Source organism: Eretmochelys imbricata, chromosome 5 (assembly GCF_965152235.1).
Source record: "Eretmochelys imbricata isolate rEreImb1 chromosome 5, rEreImb1.hap1, whole genome shotgun sequence".
Taxonomy (NCBI): domain Eukaryota; kingdom Metazoa; phylum Chordata; order Testudines; family Cheloniidae; genus Eretmochelys; species Eretmochelys imbricata.
In genome coordinates, this window is record NC_135576.1 from 49947234 (window position 1) to 49968825 (window position 21592).

Genomic DNA, 21592 nt, shown 5'->3' on the forward strand with positions numbered 1-21592 from the left:
ACATTAAATAATAATGACAATTACTTTGCCTTTGTATACTGATGTTTCATCGATATACCAAATCACTTTACAAAAGGTGAATAGCTATTATTATAACCATTTTACAGATTGGATAATGAACACTGAGATAAAATGACCTATCTCAGGTCAAATAGCAAGTTGGTGGCAGGGTTGTAAATAAAACCAAGATCTCCAAACTGCCAATCCTCTGCTCTATCCACTAGACCAATCCTTCACAACTTAAACTCTTACCTGTGTAATGGAAGAAAACAGAATCTACGGCTGCGTGAGATGAGCTGGTTCGTACAATAAATCAAAAGCTAATGTTCTCATCAGAGAGAGCTAGTTTACAGTTGGAAAAATATGCTGCTATGACATATATAGTGAAATCTGACTCCTCATTCCCTTTCTGCTCTCAAGTGCTAGTAAAACTGGCTGAACACACACACACAAAATCAGACACGGTAGCAAGACACATTTTTCCTGAATAAATTATAAATAAGTGTTTTATGCCTTTTGGAGGACTTCTGCACCAGAGTTTCAAGCCTTAATTGTATGAATTAATTAGTTAAAAGCAGAGTAGTAAAAAACAATGTCAACAACAAGGATACATTTAATTTGTGTGTGTAATTGCAATTGACATATCAAGGTATGTCACTGATTTCCAGGTTTATAAATATAAAAAGTAATGATAAGCATGCTAGGACCATTAAACTAGCTCAGTGCCAGTCTCCTGGTCCTGCCAGATGTGCTATTGACCCTACAGTGCTCTGCTGAAGACCTAGTTACTAGTAGACTCTGGCATTAAGAAATACAACCTTTAGAAATGGAGAATTCATGCAGCAACGGATCCTCTGGCTCTGTTCCTTTCCCAGCTTGCCCTGGTCATTCTCCCACCTGCCTCCCATGCACACCATTCAGAGAACTTTCACAGAGCTGTGTTTTAGTGCTCCAAACAGGGTGCATTCCCTCCAAAGGCCTCCTCCCCTTGTGCAGGGGAAATGCGCCCACTTTGTAGCCAAAGGGGCAAATCCAACCCCCAATTCTAAATACAACTTAGTGTCATTTTATAAAAAAGTCAGAGTTTTAGTTATCCTCTTGGCTCTGGTTTTTAAACAAATACTGAGAGTACTTGTGGCACCTTACAGACTAACAAATTTATTTGAGCATAAGCTTTCGTGAGCTAAAGCCCACTTCATCAGATGCATGCAGTGGAAAATACAGTAGGAAGATTATATATATGATTTTCCACATATATGTCTCTAGCTGGGGTGGTGGAATAGTTCAATAGCAAAACCAAAAAAAGACAGAACAGTCTCTTCCACAAGAGGGTAGTGAGTGGTGTGTACAACAGCTTAATATAACTAGAAAATATACAGAAACTCCCTAGCTTGGAGTTCAGTTTAGTCCTTCCCTTCTTTCTCCAAATTACTAATTCTTGGCTCTCAGCTATCTGCTATATACAAAGAACATGAAAAAAATGGGGGTTGCCATACCAACTCTTAATGAGAACAATCGATTAAGGTGGGCTATTATCAGCAGGAGAGCAAAGAAAAACTGACAGAGCCAGAAGAGTACCCAGAAGTCACCTACTACAGGACAGGCCCAACAAAGAAAGTAACAGAACACCACTAGTTGTCACCTTCAGCCTCCAACTAAAACCTCTCCAGCGCATCATCAAGAATCTACAACCTATCCTGAAGGATGATCCCTCACTCTCACAGATCTCGGGAGACAGGCCAGTCCTCATTTACAAACAGCCCCCAAACCTGAAGCAAATACTCTCCAGCAACCACACAACAAAAACCACTAACCCAGGAACCTATCCTTGCAACAAAGCCTGTTGCCAACTCTGTCCACATATCTATTCAGGGGACACCATCACAGGACCTAATCACATCAGCCACACCATCAGAGGCTTGTTCACCTGCACATCTACCAAAGTGATATATGCCATCATGTGCCAGCAATGACCCTCTGCCATGTACATTGGCCAAACTGGACAGTCTCTACGCAAAAGAATAAATGGACACAAATCAGACGTCAAGAATTATAACATTCAAAAACTAGTCGGAGAACACTTCAACCTCCCTGGACACTCAATTACAGATGTAAAAATCGCAATTATTCAACAAAAAAAACCTTCAAAACAGACTCCAACGAGAAACAGCAGATCTGGAATTAATCTGCAAACTGGACACCATTAAATTAGGCTTGAATAAAGACTGGGAGTGGATGAGTCATTACACTAACTAAAAACTATTTCCCCATGCTAAATTTTTCCCCTACTGTCACTCACACCTTCTTGTCAACTGTTTGAAATGGGCCATCCTGATTATCACTACAAAAGTTTTTTTTCTCCTGCTGAAATAGCCCACCTTAATTGATTTAGGGATTGATTTTTGATTGGTTTAGTTAAGAGTTGGTATGGCAACTCCCATTTTTTCCATGTTCTCTGTGTGTGTGTGTGTGTGTGTGTGTATATATACACACACACACACACACACACACACACACACACGTGTTCCTATTGTATTTCCCACTGCATGCATCTGATGAAGTGGGCTTTAGCCCATGAAAGCTTATGTTCAAATAAATTTGTTAGTCTCTAAGGTGCCACAAGTACTCCTCGTTCTTTCTGCTGATACAGACTTACACGGCTACCACTCTGAAACCTAAACAAATACGGTTATTAATCATCATGTTTATTATGGCAGTAGCTAAAGGTCATCAAGAATCAAGAATCATGACCTGTTGTGCAAGACACTGTACAAACTCATAGCAGTTGGTCCCTGCTCTGAAAAGCTTACTATCTAAACAGACAAGATAGACACAGGCATAACACAAGCAAAGAACACAGGCATAACACAGGTATAACACAAGCAAAGAAAAATGCAATGGCACTAAGTGTCATATTAGTTCCACTTTTTTTAGGAAGGGGAATGAGGGGAAAAGAGCAGGTGAGAAGAGCCTAAGATGGGCAGTGTGGAGTGACACATAGAGCAGAGGTTCTCAAACTGGGGTCCACAGAGTCATGTCCAGGGCTGCTGGCCCTACTGATCAACTCCTTCCCCTCCCTCCCAGTGCTTCCTGCACACCGCGGAACAGCTGTTCAGCGGTGTGCAGGAGGTGCTGGGAGGGAGGGAAAGGAGCAGGGATGGGATGCACTCCGGGGGGGGGGAAGGGGGGGCAGAAGGGGTAGGGAAGAGGAGGGGCAGGGCCTGAGCAAGGATGGAGCACCCTCAGGGAAAATTAGAAGCCAGGTTGGGGGTCTGTGAAAAATTTTAAATCAAAATGTGGGTCCTTGGGTTGCTCAAGTTTAAGAACTGTTGTCATAGAGGATGAGACTGATAGGGAGGGGGTTACAGCAAACAGTTAATCAACAAAGTATAAATAAATACCACCCCCCCCCAAGTTCTGTGCTTAGATGTTTAAGTGCTATTTCTGTTATTTATTAATAGGCTGAACAAGCTGGCCCATTGAGCTTCCTCTTGACAAGCAAAGCTTTCTTGTGCTGGATGAATAATGCAAATTAGAGAAAGAACACCGCTACTGCATTTCCATGTAGGCAGATAATATCCCATATTTCAGCAAATGCATTAGACAAACAGGAACACTTGGAGGAAAGCTATCTTCCAGAATAGAACATTGAAAAAAAATACATAGTAGAAAGAACTTTTTAAAATAAATTTCAGTATTTTCAAGTTTGTGTTTTAAGAGAGTTAGACATGGAACCTATTTTGGTCTGGTTCTGGTTCGTGGCGTCACAGAGAGGGGGGTGTAAATGGGGGACTGGACTCTCTGTACATGGCTTTTCACAATCTATCACCCAAATTCAGCAGAGCCAATGTGGTTCCAAAGGGTGTGTGCCATCTCAGCATATAGAGGGGTGGGGCAGGAAGCTGCACTATGTCACCCTATGGCAACAATGAGCTCAGACTACAGGGTGGGGACTACCACACAAACGTGCATTCAATACAAGCCCTTGTGTTGCTCTCTAATAGTAGTTTCTGGTGGTCTCAAGGCATGGTAGGTGATGGGCTCTGGAGGGAGCCAAATTATGCCCTACTCCACTGAAAGGAGAGTTGCTAGGATATGTTTCAGAGTAGCAGCCGTGTTAGTCTGTATTCGCAAAAAGAAAAAGGAGGACTTGTGGCACCTTAGAGACTAACCAATTTATTTGAGCATAAGCTTTCGTGAGCTACAGCTCACTTCATCGGATATGTAGCTCTGAAGACATATATTAGGAGGTCCGCAGCTCTTAGCCCTGGTCTACACTACGAGTTTAGGTCAGATTTAGCAGCGTTAGATCGGTTTAGCCCTGCGCCCATCCACACTACAAAGCCATTTCTTCCAACTTTAAGGGCTCTTAAAATGAGTGGATTAGCGCTGAAATCAACCTTTCTGGGTCCCATTTGGAGTAGTGTGGACGCAATTTGATGGTATTGGCCTCTGGGAGCTATCCCAGAGTGCTCCATTGTGTCCACTCTGGACAGCGCTCTCAACTCAGATGCACTGGCCAGGTAGACAGGAAAAGCCCTGCGAACTTTTGAATTTCATTTCCTGTTTGGTGAATGTGGTAAGCTGATCAGCACAGGTGACCATGCAGTCCCAGAATTGCAAAAGAGTTCCAGCATGGACCGAATGGGAGGTACTGGATCTGATTGCTGTATGGGGAGACGAATCCGTGCTATCAGAACTCCGCTCGAAAAGACAAAATGCCAAAATATTTGAAAAAAAAAAAAAATCTCCAAAGGCATGAAGGACAGAGGTTATAACAGGGACCCACAGCAGTGCCGTGTGAAACTTAAGGAGCTCAGGCAAGCCTACCAAAGAACCAGAGAGGCAAACGGCTCCGGGTCAGAGCCCCAGACATGCCACTTCTATGATGAGCTGCATGCCATTCTAAGGGGTGCCCCTATGACTACCCTAGCCCTGTGCGTGGACTCAATCAATGGACTCTCACCCAACAGGGATGCAGATTTTGGGGACGAGGAAGAGGAGGTTGAAGCACAGCAAGCAAGCGGAGAAACTGTTTTCCCCGACAGCGAGGAACTGTTTCTCACCCTGGAGACAGTACCCTCCCAACCCACCGAAGGCAGGCTCCCGGACCTAGAAGGCGGAGAAGGGACCTCTGGTGAGGTCATTTGTAAATATAGTACACGGTTTAAAAGCAAGCATGTTTAATGATTAATTTGCCCTGAAGACTTGGGATGCATCCGCGGCCAGTACAGCTACTGGAAAAGTCTGTTAGCGTGTATGGGGATGGAGCAGAAATCCTCCAGGGATATCTCAGTGAAGCTCTCCTGGATGTACTCCCATAGCCTTTGCAAAAGATTTCTGGGAAAGGCAGCCTTATTCCATTCTCCATGGTAGGACACTTTACCACGCCAGGCCAGCAGCACGTAGTCTGGAGTAATTGCATAACAAAGCATGGCAGCATATGGTCCCGGTGTTTGCTGGCATTCAGGCAACATCCGTTCTTTATCTCTCTGTGTTATCCTCAGGAGAGTGATATCATTCATGGTCACCTGGTTGAAATAGGGGAATTTTATTAAGGGGACATCAGAGGTGGACGTTCCTGCTGGGCTGTTTGCCTGTGGCTGAAAAGAAATCATCCCCGCTGTTAGCCACGCAGTGGGGGGGAGGGGTGAAGCGCTCATCCCAGAGAATTGGGTGGGTGGGTGTGGGGGGGGTTAGTTGGCTTTGTGCTGCATGTTAACCCAAAAACCGCAGCCCCTCCTTTTAAATGGCCAACCCATTTTAAAGGGCCAACCCAACGGGTGCTTGGTATGTGAAATGAGGGTGCTGCTGTTTGAAACCATTCCCACAAGTTAGAAAGGTTAAAGAAGCCAAAAGACTGTGGCTTACCATGTCTGCCTGCAAGCCAAATTCTGCTGCCTGCTGGCCCTGTGTGTGTGATCTCTCACACCATACTGGCATGCCCTCGACATAAGAGGCAAAATGTGACCTTGTAGAGAAAGCACACGTGCTATGTAATGTTAACAGCTTGGTTCACCATCAAAGAGTCTACCCATTGTTCTCTAAAATGTCTCTTTTTAAAGACTAATCTCCCTTTTTTCCCCTCCCACAGCTGCAAATGTTTCAACGCTCCCCCTATCATCTCCATCCCAGAGGCTATCAAAGATTAGAAGCCGAAAAAAAAGCACTCGCAATGAAATGTTCTCTGAGCTCATGCAGGCCACGCTGAAAGAGCCCAGCACAATGTGTTGAGGGAGACAATGTCAGAGTCCAGGAAACCACAAAATGAATGCGGGGAGAGGAGGGAAGAGTGAGAGAAGAGGAGGTGTCAGCGTGATGAGAGGAGGCAGGATGCAATGCTGAGGCTACTGGAGGATCAAACTGATATGCTCCAGTGTATGGTTGAGGTGCAGGAAAGGCAGCAGGAGCACAGACCACCGCTGCAGCCCCTGTGTAACCAACCGCCCTCCTCCCCAAGTTCCATAGCCTCCTCACCCAGACGCCCAAGAACGCGGTGGGGGGGCCCTCCGGGCACCGAACCACTCCACCCCAGAGGACTGCCCAAGCAACGGAAAACTGGCATTCAATAAGTTTTGAAGTGCAGTGTGGCCTTGTCCTTCCATCCTCTCCTCCTCCCCCACTCCTCCCGGGCTACCTTGGCAGTTATCCCCCCATTTGTGTGATGAATTAATAAAGAATGCATGAATTTGAAACAATTACTTTATTGCCTCAGCAAGCAGTGATCAAACGGGGGAGGGGAGGGCGGTTGGCTTACAGGGAAGTAGAGTGAACCAAGGGGGCGGGTTTTCATCAAGAAACAAAGAGAACTTTCACACCGTAGCCTAGCCACTCATGAAACTGGTTTTCAATGCTTCTCTGATGTGCAGCATGCCCTGCTGTGCTCTTCTAACCACCCTGGTGTCTGGCTGCGTGTAATCAGCAGCCAGGCAATTTGCCTCAACCTCCCACCCCATCATAAATGTCTCCCCCTTACTTGCACTGATATTGTGGAGAACACAGCAAGCCGTAATATCAGTGGGAATATTGGTTTTGCTGAGGTCTAACCAAGTCAGTAAACTGCACCAGTGTGCTTTTAAAGGTCCAAATGCACATTCGACCACCATGCTGCACTTGCTCAGCCTACAGTTGAACAACTCCTGACTACTGTCCAGGGTGCCTGTGTATGGCTTCATGAGCCATGGCACTAAGGGGTAGGCTGGGTCCCCAAGGATAACTATAGGCATTTCAACATCCCCAGTGGTTATTTTCTGGTCTGGAAAGTAAGTCCCCTGTTGCAGTCGTTCCCACAGACCAGAGTTCCTAAAGGTGCGAGCGTCATGTACCTTTTCCGGCCATCCCACGTTGGTGTTGGTGAAACGTTGTGAACCACTAGTGCTTGCAGCACCTTTGAAAAGTACCCCTTTCAGTTTATGTAGTGGCTGCCTTGGTGGTCCAGTCCCAAGATAGGGATATGGGTTCCGTCTATCACCCCACCACAGTTAGGTAATCCCATTGCAGCAAAGCCATCCACTATGACCTGCACATTTCCCATAGTCACTACCCTTGATAGCAGCAGCTTAGCGATTGCGTTGGCTACTTGCATCACAGCAGCCCCCCACAGTAGATTTGCCGACTCCAAATTGATTCCCACCTGACCAGTAGCTGTCTGGCATTGCAAGCTTCCAGAGGGCTATTGCCACTCGCTTGTGAACTGTGAAGGCTGCTCCCATCTTGGTATTCTGGCACTTCAAGGCAGGGGAAAGCAAGTCACAAAGTTCTATGAAAGTTATGCCCTTACGGATACGAAAGTTTCACAGCCATTGGGAATCGTCCCAGACCCGCAACACTATGCGGTCCCACCAGTCTGTGCTTGTTTCCTGGGCCCAGAATCTGCGTTCCACAGCATGAGCCTGCCCCATTGCCACCAGGATGGCCAAATTGCCAGGGCCCGTACTTTGAGAGAAGTCTGTGTCCATGTCCTCATCACTCTCCTCACCGTCCTGCTGTCGCCTACTTGCCTGTTTTTGCAGGTTCTGGTTCTGCATATACTGCATGATAATGCGCGTGGTGTTTCGAGTGGTCACAACTGTTGCAGTGATCTGAGTGTGCTCCATGCTTGCCATGAACAGGAGAGCAGAGTGGCTGCAGAAGCGGCAGGTGGATGACGATGCTGACAGCAATATGGCGCCAGCATGGAAAAAGGGGCGAAACGATTGTCGGCCGTTGCTTTCACAGAGGGAGGAGCAAGGGGTAGCTGGCAGCAGATGGTGCTGCTGGCTGGGAGAGCAGCCTGAGGCAGAATGACCCCCTCAAGGATTGAACTCACAACCCTGAGTTTAGCAGGCCAATGCTCAAACCACTGAGTTATCCCTCTGCCAATATTCCAGGCAGGACTGAATCTCCATTAGACAAAACTTAAAGAAGAGAATGATGTGAGTCACTCGCATTTATGTGCAGGCGCCTCTGACAGACTTTACCGAGGTCCGCCAGGAGCACCCATGTCTGCCCAGGCATCCCGACCGACCTGACCAAGGCCGGCCAAGAGCACCCAGGAGACAAGGATGGCTACTAATCGTACTGAACTATCTGCTGCCACAAGGCAATAAGCTGCTGCTGTGTAGCAATGCAGACCCATGTCTGCCAGGACGCAGGAGACGTACAGTGTCGGTGAGCTGAGCGGGCTCTATGCTTGCCGTGGTATGGCGTCTGCACAGGTAACCCATGCAAAAAGGCACAAAACGATTGTCTGCTGTTGCTTTCACGGAGGGAGGGAGGGAAGGGGGGCCTGACGACATGTACACAGAACCAACCGCGACAATGTTTTTTGCCCAATCAGGCATTGGGATCTCAACCCAGAATTCCAATGGGCGGCGGAGACTGTGGGAACTGTGGGATAGCTACCCACAGTGCAACGCTCCGGAAGTCGATGCTAGCCTCGGTACTGTGGACGCACTCCGCCAACTTAATGGTCTTAAGTGGGGACACACACAGTCGACTGTATAAAATCGCTTTCTAAAAATTCAACTTTTATAAATTCGACCTAATTTCATAGTGTAGACTTACCCTTTAGAGGACTTAGATGAAAAATTCCCACCCACCACATTCATATTACACCCCCATCCTCTTTGGTTAGGCTAGTGTTAAAGTTGTAAATATGTGTAGGTATCAGTAAAGAAAACCTTAACATAACTTCAGCCTGTAAGCTCTTTGGGCCAGGGGTTTCTTGCCTGAGTATATAGTAGCTAGCACATTTTTTATCTACTGCAACTTAAGTAATAACAATACATTATTATTTGGTAAGAACTGAAAATGTGCTTTGTGGTGTAAAAAATCCATAAAAATGGAGTCCTTGCCCTGGCCAGTATAAAATACACCTAGAAGATACTCTTAAGCTACCAGATGAGGGTGTTGATTTTTTAATTCTTCCCATCATCTTTCCCTAAAATATTCTATGGTGACTCAAGTAAGCCTTACAGAATAAGCACATCTTTGGGAGGGATCTGAATGGGAAAGAGCAAGAGATAAGAAGGGTGTTCCAAGCATATGTGCATGGAAGATGGCACAGAGACAGGAATGGGAGAAGAAAACAAATAGGCTGGCAATACTGGGATCTTTGGCAGAGCAAAGGGGGTGTGGGGACTATTATGAGAAATGAGATCTGAGGTAGAGTTGTAGACGACCTTGAAGACAGTTGGAATGTAGTTTAAAAAATCCCAATACATCTGAAAGATAGAAAATTCAAAGTTAATGTCTCTAGCTGGGGTGGTGGGATGGTTCAATAGCAAAACCAAAAAAGGTCAGAACAGTCTCTTCCACAAGAGGGTAGTGAGTGGTGTGTACAACAGCTTAATACAACTAGAAAATATACAGAAACTCCCTAGCTTGGAGTTCAGTTTAGTCCTTCCCTTCTTTCTCCAAATTACTAATTCTTGGCTCTCAGATATCTGCTTAATCCACTAGACCAAATGTTCTCCACCTTTTTCAACTCAGAAAGAAAACATGCTACAAAAGCTCCATGGCCCACCTGTGCCACAAAACAATAACTGATTTTCTGCATATAAAAGCCAGGGCCGGCGTTAGGAGGTAGCAATCAGGACCATTGCCTGGGGCCCCATGCCACAGGGCCCCCCACAGAGCGACATTGCTCAGGCTGCAGTTTGAGCCCCGTGTGGTAGGGTTCAGGGACCTGGGCTTCAGTCCCATGCAGTGGGGCTGTCATAAATTAAATACAAAGGGAAGGGTAACCACATTTCTTTATATAGTGCTATAAAATCCCTCCTGGCCAGAGGCAAAGTCCTTTCACCTGTAAAGGACTAAGAAGCTCAGGTAACCTGGCTGGCACTTGACCCAAAATGACATATGAGAGGACAAGATACTTTCAAATCTGGAGGGTGAGGGGGGGAAGCCTTTTGTCTGTCTGTGTGATACCTTTGCCGGGAACATATCAAGGATGCAAGCCCTCCAGCTCCTGTAAAGCTAGTAAGTAATCTAGCTAGAAAATGCATTAGGTTTTCTTTGCTTTGGCTTGTGAAATTTGCTGTGCTAGAGGAATGTGTATTCCTGTTTTTGTGTCTTTTTGTAACTTAAGTTTTTGCCTAGAGGGATTCTCTAGATTTTGGATCTGACTGCCTGTAAGATGATCTTCCATTCTGATCTTACAGAGCTGTTCTCTTATCTTTTTTTGTTCTTCTAATAAAGTTCTGTTTTTTAAAAATCTGATTGGGTTTTTTGGGTCTTAAAAAACCACAGCTGGTTTGTGTTCATCCTGTTTATCCTCAAGCCTCCTCAGGAAAGGGGGTGCAAGGGCTGGGGGGGGGGCGTATTTTGGGGAAATAGGAACTCCAAGTGGTTCTTTCCCTGTTCTTTGTCTAAATCACTTGGTGGAGCAGCATACTGTTCAAGGACAAGGCAAAATTTGTGCCTTGGGAAAGTTAACCTAAACTGGTAAAAATAAGCTTAGGGTGTTTTTCATGCGGGGCCTCACATCTGTACCCTAGAGTTCAGAGTGGGGATGGAACCCTGACAGGGGCTTTGGCTTTCTGCCCTGGGCCCCAGCGAGTCTAATGCTGGCCCTGCTTGGAAGCCCCCCTGAAACCTGCTTGAGACCCTCTCGGGCTTCCCAGACCTCTGGCTGAGAACCACTGCACTGGACCAGTGGTTCTCAACCAGGGATATGCATACCCCTGGAGGCACACAGAAGTCTTCCATGGGTACATCAACTCATCTAGATATTTGCCTAGTTTTACAACAGACTACATAAAAATCACTAGCAAAATCAGTACAAACCAAAATTTCATACAATGACTTGTTTATACTGCTTTATATATTATACACTAAATGTTAAGTACAGTATTTATATTCCAATTGATTTATTTTATAGTTATATGGTAAAAATGAAAAAGCAATTATGTGCTGTGACTCTCTTCTATTTTTATGTCTGATTTTGTAAGCAAGTAATTTTTAAGTGAGGTGAAACTTGGGATATGCAAGACAGACTCCTGAAAGGGTACAGTAGTCTGGAAAGGGTGCAGTAGTCTGAAAAGGGTGAGAGCCACCGCACTAGACCACACTGCCTATACACACACGTCATATCACATCTATACCAATTTATCCAGGTAAAATATTAGAAGTCTGCCAGGGTCCTAGATTAAATTGCGGTATTGCCTAGTACTGATTCCTTGGCTTACTGCCTGGACTGAAGATTTATTCTAACCGTCTGTTGGAGCCACTGGCAGCAGATACAGGTTAAAGCAGCCGGACTGTTTGGGGGGCACCAGCCCAGCACAGAATGGCCCAGAATCAGGAGAGTGCAAAGGGTACTTTTGTGCTCCCTTCTCTCCTGAAACCACCCTCAGTGCACCACATGCACTTAACTCTGCTCCTGACCCAATCACCAGACACGGAGTGGAAACTACAACCATTTGCACCAGTCCCATGGCTGAGCTAATTCAAAAGAATCTATATGGAAACCGAACTCATGAAAAACTCAGCTCAGGTTGGACTTTTGCATACATGTGTAACCCTTCTGCCAGGTGGAGCCAGCAGCAATAAGGGCAGAGTTCAATATCTAGGGGTTCCTTTTTATTGATACAACACAGAACCGGCTCAAGCCCACCCAGTAACCTGGGAAATTTACACACCACCCCTGGGCACCTCCGAGAGGCAATACTTCCCCACTCGCAAGCACAGAGTCTAAGTGTAGAAAAGAAACTTTTAATTAAAGGAGGGAAGTAACTTGGCGTTAATTTGGGAAAACACTGCAAACAAGGTTCACAAACATAAACCATGACTAAAAGACCCACCCCCAAGTAGGTTGGGCAGTGCCCTCAGGTCCTTAAGTGCAGCAACCGAAAAGTCCCTTTCACGTGCCCAACCTTCTCTGCACCCCACTCACAGTTGCTGTTCTTAGTCAGTGCAGAGCCAGAGTTCAGAGGTGCATCTGCAGAGTTCACCTCCCACCCCTGGGTGGAGTAAAAACATACCTTACTTGCTCCGCTGCTCCAGCACTCGCTCGCCGCCCTTCTCTGCCAGCCACCTTGCTAGCTGCTCATGCTGGCTGCCTGCTCACCGCTCTCATCAGGCCTTTCCACCAGCTGCCCTGCTGGCTGCTCATCATGCCTCTCTGCTGCACCAGCCATTCATTCACTAGCTGTCAGTCACCTTCTGCTGCCACCTGCCTCTCTGCTGTGACATCTGCACATCAGTCTCTTTCACTGCCCCATCTCAAGTGATTTTAGCTCTTAGCAGGCAGGGCAGAAACACAGTCTTTCCACAACAGCTTTCAGCTCTGATTGGACATTTAATATAACAAAGAGGGTCTTTATGAAGCCTATTTAGCTCTATTCTTTGAACAGTGGGGAGGAATAGGTTAAACCAGTCTAGGGAGGATACTTGGGGGTATGCAGCTTCCTAGCTGGGGAAACCTGTTCTCACCCCTCTTACTTTCACAGGGCTCTGACATTCAAGCCCCTGACTTAACAAGGTTCTTTCCACTGCAGGTGACACGTTAAATGGAGTCATTTGGGACAGGTTAAGCACAGTCCTGCTTTCCTACAATAATTACAACATTGGTAACCATATTTTACTACCCCTGCATTCGGTAGTAAGGTGATTTGTACCCAACACCAGCCAAAGTTGATCACTTTTTGCTGAATATGTTAGCAGAGCAGAATCAAATTGTATTTACATAAACACATCCATGTCTCTCCCCCTCCCAGCTAGCTGTCAGAGAAGCATTCATTCAGACCCTGCTTACACATGCTACCCTCCTCCACCGTAGACTCCAGTCCTAACCTCTTTCTGGCATTCACAAATCAAGAGGACACATTTATGCCCAGATACCATTGAGGGGGTAGATCTTCTACATTTGAGGCCAGATTTGGAAAGTACAGGTGCACTCATTCCCTGATCTCCCTTGGCCTTATGCTGTAACGCGTACTTGTCCAGAAATCGCTGCACCAACAATGGCGCAGCAGTTATGCAACCTTCCCTTAGTTTTGCATGTAAAAACCAGACATGAGAGAGTCATCTGTAATCCTGTCTAATTTAAAGGAAATTATATAGTTGGCATTTGATTACAATAGTTAGTGGCGAGGATAGAATTTAGCCTAAATATGATGCTGAAATTAACCACATGAAATCAATACTTGGTACATAATGGGTATTTGATATAGTATAGTTATCAGAGAAGATGATAAAATGCCACAAATGACTTCCAGAGGGTTTGCTGAAATAGTCAATTCAGATATAGTATGGGCTATCAATTGTCAGAGAAACAGAAATCGCATACTATGAAAAGTACAGTATAAAAGGCTAAGAAGGTAGTTACTGGTATGCTTTATCAAGGGTGGGCAAACTTTTTGGCCTGAGGGCCACATCTGGATGGGGAAATTGCATGCAGAGCCATGAATGCAGGGCTGGGGCAGAGGGTTGGGGTGCGGGAGGGAGTATGGGGTGTGGGAGGAGGTGTAGTGTGCAGGAAGAGGCTCAGGGCAAGGGGTTGGGGCACAGGAGTGCGCGGTGTACAAGGGGGATGGGTACAGAGTGCAAGAGGAGTGCAGGGTGTGGCAGGGGGATCAGGGGGCAGGGGTGCAGACTCCGGCCTAACGCTGCTTACCAATGGGAGCTGCGGGGGGCGATACCTGCAGGCGAGGGCAGTGCGCGGAGCCCTCTACCCTCTCCCTCCCCCAGGGGCTGCAGGGATGTGGTGCTGGCCGCTTCTGGGAGCGGCGTGGGGCCAGGGCAGGCAGGGAGCCTGCCTTAGCCCTGCGGTGCCACAGGGGTGGCAATCCCGCGGGCTGGATCCAAAGCCCTGACGGGCTGGATCCGGCTTGCAGGCCGTAGTTTGCCCACCCTTGTGCTATATCGTGGACTTGTAAATGACTGTAACACTCCTGTAGAGGGAGCTGGCTCTCTGGCAACTCTAATGAATGTATCAAGAAGTCATTTGTTTACTATCACAGTGCTGCTGAAATACCAGGTGCAGTAGTGGAAGCAGCTTTAATATTAATACAACTAAAAGTCAATTGTGCAAAATAAAGGACATATTCTTAGGGTATGTATACACTTTGAGCTGGGGGGGTAGTTTCCAGCTCAAGACGACATACCTGTGGTAGCTCTGATCAAGCTAATGCACTGAAGATGTGGCAATGTGAGCTATTGGAGGGACTAGCCACCCCAAATATGTACCTAGTGTCTCGGACTTAGCTGGATCAGAGCTGGCCCAGGTATGTTTCCTTGAGCTGGGAATTACATCTCTAGCTCAAAGTGTAACCTTGGTTTCATGCCATCACTGCTCTAGGGATAACAGCCAGATTCACCTGAGCAAGTGCAGATGATTATAAACTGTGCATTTTGTGCCAGGAGGAGTGACTGTACTGCTGGGGAGATTCATCCTGGGGGATGAGAGGCAGTAGTACCAGTGACTGCTATACCTGGGGGGTTCAAGAACTCAAATGTGAAATTGCGAAACTATGGTTTGTAACCTGTCCTTTAAATCAGCTACTGTACGCAACGACTGGAAGATAAATACTGGCGTTACATTAGCTAAGAAGGGCTCTAGAGGTGATCCTGGCAATTCCAGCCCGGTAAGTCTAATGTCAGTACTGGGCAAATTAGCTGAAACAATAGTAAAGAATAAAATTGTCAGACACATAGAAGAAATAAAAGTCAATATGGTTTCTATAAAGGGAGATCATGTCTTACTAATCTATTAGAGTTCTTTGAGGGGGTCAACAAACATGTGGACAAGGGGGATCCAGTAGACCTAGCATATTAGATTTCCAGAAAGCCTTTGACAAGGTCCCTCATCAAAGGCTCTTATGTAAATTAAGTTGTCATGGGATAAGAGGGAAGATCCTTTCATGGATTGAGAACTGGTTAAAAGACAGGGAACAAAGGATAGGAATAAATTTTCAGAATGGACAGGGGTAACTAGTGGTGTTCCCCAAGGTTCCGTCCTAGGGCCAATCCTATTCAACCTATTCATAAATGATCTGGAGAAAGGGGTAAACAGTGAGGTGGCAAAGTTTGCAGATGATACTAAACTGCTCAAGATAGTTAAGACCAAAGCAGACTGTGAAGAACTTCAAAAAGATCTCATAAAACTAAGTGACTGGGCAACAAAATGGCAAATGAAATTTAATGTGGATAAATGTAAAGTAATGCACATTGGAAAAAATAACCCCAAATATGATGGGGGCTAATTTAGCTACAACTAATCAGGAGAAAGATCTTGGAGTCATCATGGATAGTTCTCTGAAGACGTCCATGCAGTGTGCAGCGACAGTCAAAAAAGCAAACGGGATGTTAGGACTCATTAAAAAAGGGATAGAGAATAAGACGGAGAATATCTTATTGCCCTTATATAAATCCATGGTATGCCCACATCTTGAATACTGCATACAGATGAGGTCCCCTTATCTCAAAAAAAATATACTGGCATTAGAAAGGTTCAGAAAGGGCAACTCAAATGATTAGGGGTTTGGAACGGGTCCCATATGATGGGAGATTAAAGAGGCTAGGACTTTTCAGCTTGAAAAAGAGGAGACTAAGGGGGGGATAAGATAAAGGTATATAAAATCATGAGTGGTGTGGAGAAAGTGAATAAGGAAAAGTTATTTACTTGTTCCCATAATATAAGACCAAGGGGCCACCAAATGAAATTAATGGGCAGCAGGTTTAACACAAATAAAAGGAAGTTCTTCTTCACTCAGCGCACAGCCTATGGAACTCCTTGCCTGAGGAGGTTGTGAAGGCTCGGACTATAACAGGGTTTAAAAGAGAACTGGATAAATTCATGGAGGTTAAGTCCATTAATGGCTATTAGCCAGGATGGGTAAGGAATGGTATCCCTAGCCTCTGTTTGTCAGAGGGTGAAGATGGGCGGCAGGAGAGAGATCACTTGATCATTACCTGTTAGGTTCACTCCCTCTGGGGCACCTGGCATTGGCCACTGTCAGTAGACAGGATACTGGGCTGGATGGACCTTTGGTCTGACCCAGTGTGGCCATTCTTATGTTCTGCAAGTGGAGGGTAGTTCCATAGAAGCCCCACCAGTAGAAGCTCCATGCATGATGCACTTGCTCATACAGCTCTAGGCCCACTTTTCTCGCAGGGAAAGCTTTACAGGCAGCTTACAGCACTGTACCATCCCCTCTCCAGGTGGATTTTCTACAGAGGTAAATATGGCCCAAAAGAATGTACTTATTGCAAGGTAAGTGTCAGCAGCAAGTTTCACATGGTAAGGATTATCCGGGTATCAAAATGTACCGGATAGAAATCCAGTGTTCTAATGATACAGGTCAGACTGTGGACATAATGAATTTATCCTACCAAGTCAGTGCATCACATATGGATTGCACCAGCAGATCTTTCTCTTATGATGTCTGCATTCAGACACAGTATCTGCAAAGCAGTTGGAAAACAACAATGTGGATGAAAAACTCAGTGTGCGCCAAGTCCTGAAGTAAAGAGATGATCTTTTGCCTCCTTTTTTTATTAATGTTGAGGAGGCCCCACTTTGGAGACTGCATTAGGATCAACCTTCTCCAGCATTCCTTCATTCCTCCCTCCCATGCACACTACCCTGGTATGGGCTCCCTTCCTCTAAAGTGTATAGTCACTGACATCATCCTGTGATAATGCCTTCCTTTCTGAGCAAGCATGGAAGAGTTCTTAGCTTTCAAGGAAGCCACTTGAATTAAGAGATTCTTAAAGCCACAGATGCAAGCTATCTCCTGACCAGTCAAAGTAGTACAGGTTGTATCCTCTCACAGGGAAAACCAACACAAATAGAAGATGCAAATGTAAACTGCTTAGGTCCTGTCTAATTTAGAGACAACTTCATACTTTTGCTGCTACTCGACATCTCTCCAAATACACTTCCACCATTATGACCTATGATAATCTCAAAACATTTTTATTTCAAAGGTTTTTGTTGTTGCCAAAGAATTACTATGGCTGCTCCCATATATTCCATGAGTCTGTGGGCACCATATCCAAGCTTATTTTTTTTAAAAAATTGTATTATGGTTGCAAAGAAAACCTTGAAAACATGAACTGAGTGCAAACGAACTCAGTGTTGTCATCCTGAGTCTTCCAAAAGCCTAAATCAAAAGCTCTGAGAGGTATGAACTACTCCATTGTTTTAATGGGTTGTTAAAATAACAATTTAAATGTCAATATTAACTACATCACTGCAGAACAGTTTACCATTATCATCCAGCTAACACCCATATCCCACAGTCCCAAACTGCCTTGTATGCCTCCCCAAGTGCCCAGAGCCTCAAGTTCCAAAATTTTCAGGTTGCTCCCAGACAATCTCGACAGTGCAGCTATTGCATTGTCAAGAGAAAAATCTGCAGCACTTCAGAAACAAATGTGGGGACACTGTACACTCTCTGGCATAGGAACTACACACTTTGTCCAGACAGGGTATGTCTTCACTGCAATTAAACACCCGTGACTGGCCCATATGAGCTGACTTGGGCAAAGTGGATGTTTAATTGCGGTGTAGCCAGCCGGAGCATATACACAGCAATTAAACAGCCACTTATCCCAAGCTTGAGTCAGCTGACATGGGCCAGCCATGAGCCTTTAATTGCAGTGTATACGTACCAGCACAACAGGGCCCTGATTCTTGATTTAGGTTCCTACATGCTGCCCTATTATAAAGTAAAATAATTACAAAAACAAATTAGATATGAACATGAACAACACATGAGCAGCTGTACTGATTCTCACTCAATTACATATTTAATTCAATAAAATCCCACATTTTCTAATTTAGATAAACCTTTCCAGTCTGCCATACCACAGTACTTCAGGATCCAGGGATCTTGCTGCTGAGTTTAGGTCTTGCTTGCCACAGAGTATGCAGGGCTTTTCCATGGATTAATTTTTCCACATTTTTTTTGTGTGTGTGCTTCCTATCAGTTTTGTTTCACTTTTATTGAAGGTGTATTTTAAGCATATTGTCTTGTACAGTTGATAAAGGGCAGAGAGCTCTTTATAAATACTACAATTACTACTAGTTATTAATCCAGAGTGAAAAGTCTGAGTCATATGAATTCTTTTTCAGGTTCCCAGTTTTTACCCATTTCCTCTGACTGCTCCAAAGGGGCACGAATCCTATATTGTTAAGAAACCAGACAGTACTTTATACTTTCTTTCAGTGCAGCTTCTGGACCTTGATAACGGACTTGATAATTACCACCAAAAGGAACAGAAGATGCCAAAAAAGCTTTTTAGAAAAGTCCATGATGTTTAAAAAACCATGTATAAAAGTTATAAATATTTTAATTAAAAAAAAACAACATTAAACCAAAGTCTACCCTTGGATGCATATATATATCACATTGACCTCAGCTGGAGGAATACCAGTAAACCCAGAAGAGAATGTATCCCAGTGTGGTTATTATTATTTTTAATAAAGGTAAATTATTCTTCAAATAGTACTAAGGTTCTAATTCTGCTTCTCTTCTTTACTATCAGAAGTATCTTACTTCATGAATAGTCTCGCTGATTTCAGTAGGGCTACTCAGAGTAAGGTACTACTTAAAGCAAGGCAGGCTCCTATGCTGAGGCCCTAAAAAGTACTGAGCAAATTAATTTCTTGTGGAGTTATATTAGGGATGAATCTGGCCATCTGGGTCAATTCTGCATTCATCTATATCCGTGCAAACCCACTTTTGTGTACATCAGTGCGGCCCCATATGGCTGCATGGGTGTAACAAAGTAGATTCTAGCAAATAGAAGGTAAAATTAGGACGCTTACCACAATGCTTGTCAGCAAAGCATGGAGAGAAAAATGAGATTTAATCCTTTAAAAAACAGCTGGGCTTGTACGGGCGCTCTGCTGAGCATACAGTGGAAATTTTAAAAATTAAAATCACTTTTATAATCATTATTATTAATATTACAGAAGTGCCTAGAGGTCCCAACCAATCCTATTGTGCTACAGGCTGTACAAATATATAGTGAGAGTGTCTCGGCCAATCTAAATAGAAAACAAATGCAAAACAAAAAGTGGGAGGGGGAACACAGGCACAGGGACTTGTCCAAGGTCATACAGCAAGTCTATGGCAGGGCAAGGAATAATACCAAAATCTCCTGAGTCTCTGTCTAATATCCCACCCACCCCACCACATTCTCGCTCCAATAAATGAAACTGTTAAATATGTATTTGCATAATTAAAGCTATCTCAACTGGATTAGATTCTTTGCCAATGCACTTTGTCCTTTATTTTCTTTCTTCATGGTAGCATCAAGTGGAAACACACACAGCTCCTCTCCTATCATAGGCCCCCCCATCTTTTCTCCTTTTAATTTTTTTTTTTCCAAATTCCTTGTTTACTTCTGGTTCCAGTAATGCCCCTCTCTTTTGCTTTACCATCAGAGGCATGTATTTTTAGCTGGGAGCTACTGGAAACCAAATAATTCATACGAAGACAAGTCTGGGCTGCATTAAAGTTAAATGAATTCAAAATCAGCAAAAGAAAATGGACCAGCTTTTTTTTTCCTGGCATAACTACGCCAGGGATGAATTTTCTTAATTTGGTCTTTGTTTTTTGTTGTTGGTTTGTTTTGTACCACAGTTATGCAGGCTCAATTCACTGCACTTGCAATTATTTAGCACATGCAGTTTAGATGCCTTGGGGCCAGATTTTCAAAGATACTTAGACCTATCTGCAAGTTGTCACCTATCTGCATCTTCAGGCCCCTAAACACCTTTAAAAATCTGGTCCTTAATATGGGTATGTCTACATGGGATTAAATAACCCACAGCTGGCCTGGATCAGAGACTCAGGTTTGCTGGGCTTGGGTTTTGGGGCTGAAAAATTGCTGTGTAGATATTTGGGCTCAGGGACCCTGTGAGCGTGGAGGATCCCAGAGCTCAGGCTCCAGCCTGAGCCCAGATGTCTACATAGCAATTTTTAGCCCTGCAGCACCAACCCCATGAGCCTGAGGCAGCTGACCTGGGCCAGCCACAGCCATACCACGGGGCTTTCATCCTTGGGTAGATGTAACCTAGCACTTAATTAAAAGAATTCAGTCAGAAATCTAATGACAAATTGTACCCATAATTATTTGCTCCAGGAAAACAGAAGCCAGTGATTAAGACCTGGTATATATTTGTAAGCTTTAAATTTTTAAATTAAATTTTAAAAAGAAAATTTTAAAAAATCAGTTGCCAAGGCCAGAGTCTAGAACTGTCCCCCAGATAGCAGAACAGTTCCGTTCACGCATGCCCTGCTGTAATAGTTTGTGAAATCCTCAATTCTTGCTACTCAAGCCAGCACATTTGGAGCTAAGTTGTGAAGGAGAAAATGATTTTGAAATATTTTGGATTTAAGATGTGTCTGTATTTGTGGTGTGGGAGCCAAATTTTCAGAAATTGGATATAAAAGAGAGCTACAAATCGTGTGTTTGCGAAGTGAGAATCTGCATGCTTCATCCCTATTTAGTACATACAAATACTCAGAGCTTGAACAAATGTAGATTTGCATGTACCAGTATTGCAGATGCAGTTTAGATACCAACCTTTTAAAAATGCATCCCTTTTAATCTACAGCTATATTTTGCTATTGATCCATAATCAAGTTTTTTTCTTGCTATTTATGCAAGCTTTTCCATTCACCTTTATGCTTTTCTGTCTCGATTAGATACTTATATGGTCCCTATCACTGTAATATCTAAGTCCCTTGCAATCTTTTAGTGTATTTATCCTCAACACCCCTGTGAGGTAGGGAAATACTATTTATCCCCCTTTTACAGATGGGAAAATGGACACACAAAAAGGCCCAAATTTGTAAAGGTGTTTAGGCATTGCTCCACTCAGTGTTGCGATGTCTATGTGACTTAGATGGCTAAGGTCCATTTTCAAAAGTGACTTAGGAGCCTAAATCTCATTGAAAGTCAGTGGGTCTTATGCTCTGAAGGCCCAGGTCCATAAAGATACATAGGGCTAGATCCACAAAGGGAGTTAGGCTCAGTGTTGCAACTCTTATGCAGTCTGCTGTCCAGTGGCCTTTTCAGCCCCTAGCTAGATACCCAGGCTCCCTTGCAAAGTTTGGGGAGAATTAGGCACATAAGGAGAGGACTTTCAGAA